At 34.6% G+C, this 13,238-nt stretch overlaps 1 protein-coding gene and 1 long non-coding RNA gene across 4 annotated transcripts in view; one reads left to right on the top strand and one right to left on the bottom strand.

Moving 5' to 3' along the window:
- Window positions 1–1,097, bottom strand: part of Hs3st5 (heparan sulfate-glucosamine 3-sulfotransferase 5) — a 159,191-nt gene extending 158,094 nt beyond the window's left edge. For all 3 annotated transcript variants that reach the window (XM_077801960.1, XM_077801961.1, XM_026395061.2), the window contains exon 1: window positions 865–1,097. The gene's annotated coding sequence lies outside the window, so the exon portion shown is untranslated. The remainder of the gene's footprint in view (window positions 1–864) is intronic.
- Window positions 1–13,238, top strand: part of LOC113187325 (uncharacterized) — a 132,906-nt gene that overhangs the window by 62,263 nt on the left and 57,405 nt on the right. The gene's annotated exons all lie outside the window — the stretch shown is intronic.

The raw sequence follows: 13,238 nt of genomic DNA, 5'->3' as shown, positions 1-13,238 counted from the left end.
ATAATAATAGGAGAGAGATCAGCAGAGTAGACCAAGCAAATTAGGGAGGGAAGAGAAAAGGGAAAGGCAAGGTACAGGAAATGAGATAGATCAAAATATGCTATGTGCATACGTGAATATGGTATAATGAATTCCTGTATTATGTATAATTATAAGGCACCAATAAAAATGAATTTTAAAATAAAAAAAGTTAAACTGGTTCTAAAATCTAAGAAAAGAGGAAATATTAAAGAGAATTAATATTTCAAATTGGAGGGCTAAAAGGGAGCATTAATTTAGTACCTCTGTGCTAAAATTATTCCTTCCTTATTCATTCTCTTGACTAAAGGAAACAAATACTATAAAAGCCCAATTTAACATAAAGGTTTAAAAATGAAAAATATGTTACTCTGAATTCCAATTTCATTGTTTCTTCAAGGTCCTAGACCCAAATGCACCAAGATCACTTCGGGCTAAGTAACTGTAAAAATACAGATTCCTGGACCATTATTCAGCCCTAGTGAATTAAAGTTTCCATGAATTATATCCAGGAATCAGCATTTTAAAGACCTTTCTCTTACCTTTATGTGACTGTTAGGCATATTAAAGTCCAAGAACCACTGTATGTCATGCTTCTTTGTGTGAATGATTATTGGATTTCCATGATTTCCACTGTGCCTTTCTTATGTATTCATGACATTCAACAATTTAAACATTATATTTCATTTATTTTCTCTTTTTTTTTCTGTAGAACTGCACAATGGCAGCTCTATTTCTGACCTTTAACAACTGCTTTTAACTTTCATATGTTTTTTTTAAAAAAATGTTTTTCACTTTTGATGTAAAGTTACATAGGTATGTGAGTTACCTCCAAAATTCACTTACCTTCAAATCCTTGTGCTCATCCAGAAAGTTTTGAACATACGATAGAGACAATCAAGAAGAATATATGTGGTGGATTCTTCAATTTCCAAGGGTTTTAAGATTGGCCAAGGAGACTCCTCAGGTGGACACCAGAAATGCCGATGAGAAGAGAAGCCACCAATGCTTAAGCCAGTAGATAACTGATTATCTCTAAACAGAACAGAAAAACCAACAGTAGGTCACCTGTAATTCACAGAGAATCATCCATGGAGAAGGTTATTTTCAGTAAACTAGCACTGTTACTAAATTTAAACTTGGCCTGGGCTTGCTGCTCCCTGATTTAGCACAGTTGTCATTTAAAATTTCATGTCATTATGAAGTCAGAATTTCATGATGATACTGCCTGCAGAGAATACTGGTAGAAATCCTATTGCTTTAATTGACGATTTTTTTCTAAACATTGCATCAAGTGATATGATTACTTATTTTTGATGTGCAGGTGCTGTATTTTGGTGCTGAATTTCTCTCTAAGTTAAGGTTGATGAGGTCTCTTGGAAATACATCTTCATATGAAACTATTATACCCTGTAAATGATAAAATAGGATACTATACTAAATCCCAGTGGAATCATCTGGTAGTTTTGCTATATTGTCTTTCACATGGGTAACACTTGCCAAGATAATTAGGCATAAACAAGAATAATATTTTTTTTCTACCCAAGATGTGTTGCCTACTCAGGAAAATTGAAGTTCTAGCATCTTTGTTGAATGAGTTGAGCTGAAATTTGTTAGTGGTTAATAGAAAAAGAGAATAAAACATTTCTATTTTAAAAATTGGTATTCGATCATGTAATTATTTTCCTGAAGAGTAGGAAGAAAGCAAAACATAGAAATAAATAAAAATGTCAGATATAAAGTGACAAGAATGTACTACACACACAAGCACAGAATACATTGTATGACAGTAGTTCTCATGTAAGACCTATTTCCTGACCATCATAAAACCATTCCTAACCTTCTTCCTCGCTGTGTTTCACAAACAGACATCAAAGTGGTCATATTCTGGCCCATAAATTATGTGAAATATGCTGGGAAGAAATCCTGACAGAATATTGCTTTTAGATAAACAGAAAGATGCTTCCTTCTCCCTTCTCTTCCATAGGTAGAACTATTGTCTTTTCATCATGATGTAAATAAATATCCAGAGAAATAAGGCTACAGCCCTAGGTTATTGATAAGCAGCTAAACCAACACCAGTTACTTGGGAACTCTACTGGAATTAAACCACTTAGTTTTCTTTTTTTTTTTTTTTTTTTTTTGAGAGAAGATTTTTCTGGTTGACAAAACACCCCCCAAAATTGCTAAAAAGCAAGTGTCACTGCAAAGATTATTGTGGCATCTTTTAACTCCTTGGCATATAATCTGCAATACGGAAAGTTCTCATTCTGTAGAGTCAAGGACAGCCTTTATGTGACAGAGGTGGGAATCTGCCTTATTTTGACTCCCCCAAAAGTTGTGCAAATGAAGAATAATGAGACACGAGGTGTTAGTAACTAAGTTAGAACAAAATGGAGTGAAAAGCCAAGGTCAGGGTAGTTTTGAAGAAAGAGGGTCCAGTGTTAAGAAAGGAGAGAAGCAGGATCTCATCTTTACCTTGGTGCCAAACTTTCACATTACTTGAAATCTCAGTAGAAAAGATTGGAGCACTCCAGAGTTCTTTGTTATTATCTTGCTGTGTCCTGGATTCTTTTCTATAAAATGCTTTTCTCACTTGTTGCTTCACTATCTCCCTTTCATTAACATTTCTTCTTCAGTTGTACCCCAGGCTCTCACTATCTTTTTCCTCGTCTATTGTTATAGACTCCTTAACAGATTTCCTACTTTTCTAAACACTGCAAAATGTCCTGTAATTGCTTCATGACTCCTTAATACATATTTCACTGGATCCTACTTCTGTTTAAAACACAAGAGCTGCTGGGTGCTATGTATACACACACATGTATTCCCAGCTACTTGGAGGTTGGCAGTTCTAGGCCAGCCTGGGCAACTTAGACCCAGTTTTAAAAGAAAATTTAAAATGTTTGGGGATGTACGTAGTTCAGTGGTAGAGCTGAGCATGGGTAAGGCCCTGGGTTCAATTCCCAGCACAAAAACAACAACCAAAAATTCCAAACAAACAAAACAACAGTAATAACATTTCATTCTTTAATAATCATCTGCTTTCTTATCCATATTTCATCTTTTTCCATTTATTTATTTAGTATGACTCAGCACTCCTCTCAGGAAACATTTTGAGATTCTTATAATTCATAATGAGATGATACTAAGGAAACCACTATGTTATCTACTGTATATGCTAATAAGAGAACTCATCAAGGTCTATAATACTATCATTTGATGACTCTTGAATTTTATTCTTAGCTTAATATTTTTCCTCGTCTCCAGTCATTTCTAACTAGATGACATCTAGATGACATCTTAAGTTGGATGTTTTGAGGATTCTTTAAACTGAGTTTGTCCATAATAGAGCCCATAAATCCTTCCCCTTAAACACACCTTCCCTCCAATGTTCCATGTTCATGTAAATAGAACCATCAGCTGTCAGTTGGAAAAGTCAACAACCAAGCTGGCTTCAAACTTTTAATAATGAATCAGAATAGATCTGACCTTCTTTTCTCCCTGAGGCTCAGTATCTAGTTTCAAATCCTTTTGATTTTACTTCCTGAATAATTTTTAAATCTCTACTTCGATCCTTTTCTCTCCATCCTCTCTTCCTTCTTCCTTTTATACCACGACCTCTAAGACTATGTCTAATTTCCAGAATACTGTAGGATTTCTTTCAGTCTCCTATTATAGATTTTTCCTCTACATTATATTTTACTCATGGCATCTACAGTGATCTTTTAAAAACACAAATTTAATCACTGTCAATTAAATTGTTTAAAAAAACTTCAATGCTTTCCCACTGGTCTCAGGATGCAGTGGTCTGACACCATCCAAACCTTTCATTATTTTTCAGCCTTATTGATCTATATGACAAAAACAGTTTTATTTAACTCATTTTTATATACACAGCATTTAACAACATGCTTAATACATACTAGGCACTCAATAAATATTTGTTGAATGAATGAACTATTGTCTTTCAATAACCCAAGAACTGGCTCATGTTATTAATTTTCCCTTCATATTTTGTTTTTTGAATTACTTATAAGCATATTGAAGGCAAGAAATGTCTTATATATCCTATAGCAAGTAACTGAGGTTCAGGGGTATCTGACTTTACTGATACTGATAATTCATTTCCTATTCCTTTTTAAAAAGTTGAAGTTCGTTTTCTTTTACAATGGCTAGGATACAATTTTTCTATAAGATTAGAAATGAAAAAAAGGAGATATATTATTGATGTCAAAACGGTGGGAAATAGGATCTAGGTATCTGATCACAATTCTACATAATTTGCACAGATTAATTATAAAGGAGCTGTTCTGCATGATATGGAAAACCCTCATACACAGGGCTGTTAGATGAAAAAATACTCATGCATGACATTTGTTATTGTCACTGTCATATTTTCAAATATTTTACATTTCTCTTTAAAAGTGATTTATATTCAAAATAGAAGCAAAAATTCAGTAGGTGTAACAGCTAACAGCTAAAGCCTTTCTGAGTAGGGATCAATTATTTTTGGAAAATAGTTACACCCAATACAAATTAATTTCTAGATATTAGACCTTCAAAATAGGAGGAATATTTCCTAAGGGAGTCTAATAGCAAAGGGAGCCTACAGACAAGCTGACAGAGGGGTGGGAGTGTGCTATGCTACACAGGAAGACCAGGCATACATGGTTCTCCAGGGCTTCCATGTTAGTTGTGGCTAGACAATGGCTTCCAAACTGGAAAAAGGTAAACATGATTAGGATAGCAGAGATCCAGAAATTGAGAAACCAGGAAATAAAAGAATGCAAATGTTATACTTGTATAAAATTCTTGAGCAAGCTTCATCTTCTGGTTCTTAAAAACAAGTTGAAATTTGCCTGAGACACATTTATACATAAAATAATTGCCTTTGGGTTTCCATAGACTGCTGTTCGGTTATAAATACTTTCCAGTTTTCTCAGGGTATTGAATCTGTTGAGGAGTTTGTAAAATTAAAAAAAAAGAAGGAATAAAAGATAAAAAGGAACCATCCTCTGTGAAATACATTTTGAAAGTGACTAAAAATACTTCTCTTAAAAAAGCAGAGAGCAGGCTATTTTACACTTTTCCCCCCAGAGTACTAACAGATATTTTAGGAAGCCAGTGAATCATGATTTAATACTCAATTGATTTTCAAGCAAAATAAGAAAATCCACCAGGATGTTAGTCATAAGTTCATTTTACCCATAACTTAAATTCTGAAAGGTAGGCTGAAGAGGCACTATTTATTTGCTCATATTCTGAGAGAGAGAGGGGGGGGGATAGTTAACTAGATAATGAAAGAACAGATTCTCACTTCTTTATGCAAGCATCTTTCATGTAGGGGAATAACTGATATTCATGTGTAGGGTATTTCACTTGGTAAACACTTTTTAAAAAGTTATTAACTTCTGAATATATTGACAGAATTGGGTTTGTCCTTTTGCACAAAAATTGATATATATTCTATAGTTATAGTATAAATCTTTGGTATTTCTTTTGGTGGTATTTTATTTAGTGGTTTCTTTTGTTAAGAGTATGAGATTGCTCATTTAGTTCTATTTTGTGTAGGTATACCTCTCAATATTGATTAAAAATCTAAGCTTTGTTTTTTCCTTTTGGCTCAGCTGGGGGATATAGGTCAGTGGCAGAGGGCTTGACTAGAGGCTCAAGGCCCTGGCTTCCATCCTCAGCAATGGAAAAGAATTTTTTCCCCTTTGGCTAAGTCTAATTAACAGATGTTGAACAGCTATGACGATTCTTATTGATAAAAAGTAAACTTTACCTTGAAGTTTGAAAATTCCCCAAGGAGACAAGAAATATTATAGGATAAGAACTGAACAAGTGAAAAATTCACATCTATAATTACCCTTAGATGATCAGCCTTCTGTGATTTTCTCCACCAGTGAGAGACTGAGGAGCTTGGAAAATCTCAATATTCCATTAAGAAGATCCAAAAATAAGGTCATTACAAGGAGACAGGACTGGAATATAACTATAGAAACTAAATTTGCAGGGGAGGGGATGGATAGATGTGAGTAGTAGTATGATTTCTCACCTATGTGCATTTCTCTGAGGATCCGTCTCCCACAAACCATTTCTTACAGAAAACCTAGAGACCTGCAGAACATGGTTTGACCAATATGAGCTTTGAGAACGAAGAGGAAATCTTGGAGTCAGAAGTCATTTGTGTTGATTAGGATACTACATCCTCCTAGTGATTGCAGAAGTCACTTATTCAGATGATTCCAAAGATTTCTCTTTGGTTGGTGTATCCCTCACAACATCCGTGTTTACTCAACAGTGACTGGTAGGCCAGAAAGAGACTCTCTGGGGAGAAGACACTGTGCAATTAGATAAATTATTCTTTATTGAATTCTTATAATTGGTTGAATGTGAATGTACATAGCTCTATTAATAATTCATAGACTATTCTTATGAGTTTTTTTAAAAAATTAATGTCTATTCTTTACTCCTAACTATTCTGAAGTATATTTGTTTATTTGATTTTGATGAATAATGGTTGAATTTTTCTGTATTTTTGTGGGAGTCTTCTGAGTACAAGGACTATGCCTTCTGCATGCTCTGCCCATGACAGAATGTTTGGCTTACAGTGGATGCTGAATGCATGATGATGATCACTTCACACAACATTTTGCATGAGTGCAAAAGAGAAAAATGTTCCTAGCCTTTATCTGCTATCATTTTCATTTATTTCTGGCATAGGCAAGACAGAAGATTTGCATTACTTCTAAGCCTAGACACGATGCATTTAGATACGCTTTTCCATCTCTCCACAAGATAAAACATATGCCATATAACAATTGGTACAGCAATTTTATGCTGAATTGAAATATTTTAGACTTTGATGGGCTCAACAGATTCACATACACATAAAAGATAGATGTCAAAGAACAGGAAAATGTTTAACTATATCTTCAGTTCTGCTGGCTCAGGGCCCACGTTATTGGTGCTGCCTTCTCAGAATGTTTCTCAGAAAGTGAGTTACACATAGTTTATAGGATGTCTTTAAAAGTGGGTTTACAGGGGCTGGGGATGTGGCTCAAGCGGTAGCGCGCTCACCTGGCATGCGTGCGGCCCAGGTTCGATCCTCAGCACCACATACAAACAAAGATGTTGTGTCCGCCGAGAACTAAAAAATAAATATTAAAAATTCTCTCTCTCTCTCCTCTCTCACTCTATCTTTAAAAAAAAAGTGGGTTTACATATGGTAAACTGACTTAAGATATCTACTTGTTTTATATAAAATCCAGGTTATAAATATGTCTCAAAAGTCCTTCACAATAATCAAAGACTTGTTTATTTACAGTGGAAGGCAAGGAGGTAAACCATCCTAGAAAGTGCAGGAAATTCATACATTACTTTATATACTTACTGCATGACAGCAATTCTCTAGTTCACAGTCAAATTTATAATAAAAATGCATGGTTCTCTCTGTTAATTATTTCATCAATGGAAAGTTCTTATAAATGAAAAAAAAAAGTATATGAGTATTAGATTGTTATTAAAATAGCTCTGACTGGGCCCAGGTGATGTGGCTACCAATCCAGGCTCTCCTATTGGCCTGAAATAAATTCTTTTCGTGAAGGATTCTTATATTATACATCCATATGAAAATATCTTGGACTGAAACAGAAGTTTTTAGACCTTTTAACTTGAGAATGTATCTGGGTTTAAAACAAAACAAAACAAATCAAATACCCCTCCAATACTTGGGTCCCATACTCAAAGATCTAGTTGAATTTATATGAGGTAGAGAAACCGAGCCCCAGAAGTTGCACAGGTGGTTTTAATCTTCATCCTGGTTGAGATTCACTGACCCTATGTTTTCCCAGAACCTTTAATGTCTAAGAGTATATGATTCTGGAATTCTAGGTAAAGTCCCTCTTTGTGCAATTTGTGTGTGCATGCACATACACCCAAGGCAAAGTTTATTATTAATATGCACTCTCATTTCTACTCTGATAGCAGTTTTCTACACAAGTGAGAACTGTTTTCAACTAAAAAAAAATCCCTGGCACCCTGCTGTCAATCAAATAAAGTATTAATTAACAGACAAGATACAGAGAAGCAAAGAAATACATAAAGACATTGTGAGAATATAAACTTTCTAAAAGCAATATTGTAGTAGCCTATCAGTTTTTAATAAAAATGTTGACTGTTTACTTATATAAAACACTTTAGAATTCTAAGCTTATAAAAACTCTACTTTTAATGTAAAAATACAAAAACTTGATGATAATCATTAGTGGAAATAGTGATAATCATTACTGATAATAAATGATAATCATGAGTGGAAATAAAGTTAACTACTATAGAAATATTGAGGGTTGGTCTAATTAAAGGAGGCAAAAATATATTTTGATGAAGAAATTGCTTAGTTATTTATTGAATGAGTAAAACTTTCCCATGTCTGAATGTAGATCTTACATTGATCTGATTATTGGGACAGAAGTTTCCTAGAAACATATTGGTAGCTATTGCTTTACTAGAGCTTGGTCCAGAATTTGCTTAACAGGGTTTCTGTGGACCACACATACTCAGGCTGGCAGAGCTTCTGATAATTTGACCAAAGGAAAGAACATCTGCATATAGGATTGGCCTTGGCATAGTTTTCTCATTTAGCTGGATGACCACTCTTTCACTATGCAATAAATTAAAAAGAATTTTAAAAAATATAAATGAGCTTAAAGAAACCATGAGAAGAGTGCTGTTGTACTTTTGTATTTTTTTTTTGTCTAGATGATCTATATTCTCAAGAAAAGGCAAAGTCCAAGTTTTCTCTCTCCATATTTATAAATAGATTATTCTATGTAACATCTTTTTTCAACTCTAACTTCTGCTAGTGCTCCTCTGTATCACTGCTTTGCTGAATAAATAAATAAAATCTAGGTTGGATGTCTGTTTCAAATGTGCATTTATTTGAAAATATGTTTAACTTGTTCCATTATTAGGCTTGAGAGTTCTTCAAAGACATATAACATGCCTTTCTTTTTGTAATACTTTATATATACTGGAAATTCAGAAATGTCAAAGGCAATCAGAATTAAGATTATAAAAAGAAGTCATAGGTGAGCTTTCAATGATAATCTTTAAATCTGAGTTTTTTTCCTCTCTTGGGTGATTTCCTTTTGCAAAGTATTCATGCTCTCAATGAACATGTGGAAAAAAAAACTCCTTGATTTAGATTCTGTTGTCATTAATTTTCAGTTAACAAGATGTATTGAAATAGCCCTGCTGCTCTGCAGTCTGTTCACGTAAGCATATTAGAATTAAAACTCTCTTTTTCTTGTACTTCTCTGTCAGGCCACAGTTAAAAGGCTGGAGTTCTAGTTCAAAACTAGAATGTGAGAACTGTGCTCCTATTTGGCTGCCTATATTTAGCTCTTGTCACTTTCCTGCCATTGGCTTTAGCTGCATCTGAGTTATGAGACCCAGCAGCAGGAACAGAAGTAACCTCATACAGGTAGGGCACAGATAGTTGTATTTGAAGGACTGATTCTTAGAACATCCCTTTTTTTTATATATATCCAGAAGTAGGTGAACTCATAGTAAAATTTGTTTAATTAAATAACATCCCTTCATTTGTTCACCAGTGATTATTTATGATGTGCCTTCCTTTCTTTGTGTGTGTGTTTTAATTTGTTCTTTTTTAGATATACATGACAATACAGTGTATTTTGACATATTTATACATATACAGAGTATAACTTATTAGGATTATGCTTTCCTTTCCCTAAGTGATGGTGATATAAAATTCTTATTTTTTTTAGCAATGATTTATTTAATGACTTCAGCTTAAACTCCTTTAAGTCACTTCTCAAGGTTTTACACCCAAGGTTTCACACACCCTTACTATTTATTTTGCCAGTTATTCTGCTCATTCTTCACTAAGCAACTTGATCAGCAGAGGCACTCCCTGTTCACAGGGCCAATTCCTGTCCTTGAGTATATGATGATATTTCTAATGCCAAACTTTCTATTATATCATAATCAAAGTTCCCTGCATATTTCCTGATCCCAGGAGAAAGAGGTGGCTCCCTACCTCCTGATATTTTTGCCTTATCACAGTTTTTATTTCATTCAAAAACACCAATTTAGAAAGCACTAATCTATCATTAGTTTTACTGTGGCTTCACCCTTCTCAATTTTTTTAATCCCCTTCTGGAAACATCTCAATGAAATGAGATGACCCCAAATATTTCAGTGTTAAAATCCAGAATGCCAAATGCTGGGGGTGGGGGAGAGAGGTATCTGTTCTGCATTTTCTGGTAACAACAACAACAAAAAAATGTTATTGACAATGGTTGACTCTGAACTATCCTTTGTTGCTAAACACAAGACCAGTGTTGCTGTTCTAATTTAAATCCTTCACGAAAAACTGGAGTAGATGCACAAATATATTTTTGTAATTAAAGTGTAAAAAAGCCCACCATGTAATCTGGACTCTCTTCTCCATATAATTATAGTCATTTTCTAAAGTGTCTAGTATGAAAACACAGAGTTACAACTGTAGTTTTCAGTAATTTCTTGGGAAAACAGCATCTCAGATTTTTAAAATCTAGTACGCTCTCTATACTGTAGACCCCCAAGCCACTTCAATTGCTTACTATTCAGAGGCAAATATTGATTATATCAGAGATGAAAAATCAGGGGTGCTCTGGGTTGACTGAGAATGTTATTCCAAGAGCCTTTCCTGGGGTACGCCCTGCCGCCCAAGGAACAATGACACTTGAGTGCATTTGCTCAAAGTAGTTTTGATATCAGTGGGCTAAACAATCAAAGCAATGAATCACCACTGAAAAGGCATGCAGTAAGCAAAACAGAATTTTAAAAGAAAAAGAAATCTCAAGGTGATTCATAGCTTTTAAAGAAAAGTGCTTTCGGTTCTTTAAGCTACGTCTATATATTTAAAGAAACATCAGAATTTTTTTTTTAGACTACAAAGAAAATACCTTATCTCCCTATTCTTGCCAGTGTACTTTATCTGCAACTTCAATAGACAATAATTGCTTTTTAAAAATTACCCTCTTGGATCAACCTTGCTTGGAGAGTTTAGTGTGGAAAAGTTGAACTTTTTTTTGAAGGGTTTCAAGCTTAATCAGGTTAAGAATAGATAAACACTGTTAATGTTTCTTTTTTTCTTACCTTCTCCATTCTCTGTTTTTGTTATTCCTTTTACTACCTCTGAAGCAATATTCTCCCTTTTATCTACTTTCATTATGCATTCTTTCTATAACCATCTACATTTTTTTTAAAGCAGATAAGCACCAAGAAAAACAACTTTACCATTCAACTTTCCTATCATGAAAAGTTAGGTTCTTATCAGGTAAAGTCATAATGTGGAAATTCATCCACCTGGTAATAAGATCTCATGTAATATCCCCTTACTATATTGGTTTTGCAACCAAGTGCATCTTTGTTGGCCGACAGGAGCACCCTGACGGCTTTCTATAAGAGATTTTGAAAAGGCATGTTAAAATGTTTCTAACTAAATCATGATGAGAGATTGGGGAATCTGATGAGTTTCATGTTGGGTATGTAAGAGAGAGCTATTAGAATAAGGAGAGGAGCTGCTGCACAGTTCCCTGACAAGATCTGAGATGTATAGACACAAAATATCCCCCCAAAAGAGTCAGTTTAAAATGAGGACTCAGATTTATAATGACTGTACTATTTAAATTGATGCTCTTATCATTTTCCATTTTAACCATTCTACCTGGTTCTGTTATAGCATCAGTTACAATTATTTATTGCTTTGGGTTTTCTTTTCCTATCTTTATCACTAGAGTATAAGAACCATAAAGGCAGGTGTTTTGTATCCTCAGCATCAACTTCAGTATACAATCGAAAATTTCACTAATATAACAACTTCTAGTTACCTGTGTGTTTTTTGTACTTGAAAGACAAATGGTCCAAACTGAGTTATTCTCGATCTCACTAGATTTTTAAGAATTAGTATAAAAAAAAGTAAAATGTCTTAATGACATTTACATTGATTACACCTTGAAATGATAGTATTTTAGACTTGGTTAAATAAAATATATTATTATATTTAATTTTACCTCTTTTACCTTTTCAAAATGCAGCTACTAGAAAATTTAAAATTCCATGTCATTCACAATATATTTCTACTAAATTGCACTTGTCTAGGAACTAAGTATTATGTTAAAAGATTAACAAATGAATGGATAGCTGGATGGATGGATGGATGGATGGTCCAGCATTTAGAGCTGACACTATCAAATGTGTTTTATTCAGCTTTTTTTCTCTACAGAGACTGAAAGATCTGACCAGAACAACTGTATAGGAGGAAAGGTTTACTCAGGGGTTCATGGTTTCAGGGGTCTCCATCCATAGACAGCAGGCTCCATTCCCTGGGGCTTGAGGTGAGGCAGAACAACATGGTAGAAGATATGGTAGAGGGAAGTAGCTCACATGATGATTAGAAAGCAAGAGGTCTCCACTTGACAGATACAAATATATACCTCAAACCCTGCCACAAGTGCCCCACCTCGTCCAGCCACCCTCTACCACTTAAGTTACCACTCAGTTAATCCTTATCAGAGGGTAAATTCACTGATTAGGTTAAGACCCTTACACCCAATCATTTCTCCTCTGAACCTTCTTGCATTGCCTCACCCGTGAGCTTTTGGCGGACACCTCATATTCAAACCATAACGAAAAGGAACACTGACTAACTTCTGGTGTGGTGATAATCAAGAAAAATAGGTCATCAATTGTAGTAGACTTTATTGATGTCCCCAATTCTTCTCCACTATCCATTAATTCTCCACTATCCATGCCCATTGCTATGTGGCTTTGTAGTTTGTCACAATAAGGAGATAGAAAGTTTCCCCCCATCCTTCTATTTTTTTTTTTTTTAATGAGGGTTGTATGGTCTGACCACATGACTTATTTGATCAATGAGACATTCGTGAACATCATGCAATGAAAGGTTTGAACAGTGTTCACACCACTGAATTTCCTCTCTATCACTTTTACTATGGTTGTGACAACTTGCCCAGGTTTACCGGCTTATCCAAGGAGTAGGATGAGCGACATATAGAATAAAATTAAACTGCTGTGGAGCCAGCTGCCTAATCTCCAGCTTATCCCCATCTACAGAAGCAAACCAGCTGAGACCAGCCGACCCCAAGTGACCCACAGACCCATGAGCTAGATAAATGCTCATT

Source organism: Urocitellus parryii, chromosome 8 (genome assembly GCF_045843805.1).
Source record: "Urocitellus parryii isolate mUroPar1 chromosome 8, mUroPar1.hap1, whole genome shotgun sequence".
NCBI lineage: Eukaryota > Metazoa > Chordata > Mammalia > Rodentia > Sciuridae > Urocitellus > Urocitellus parryii.
Note: the sequence above shows the minus strand (reverse complement) of the source record. Positions and strands in the feature narration are given on the sequence as shown.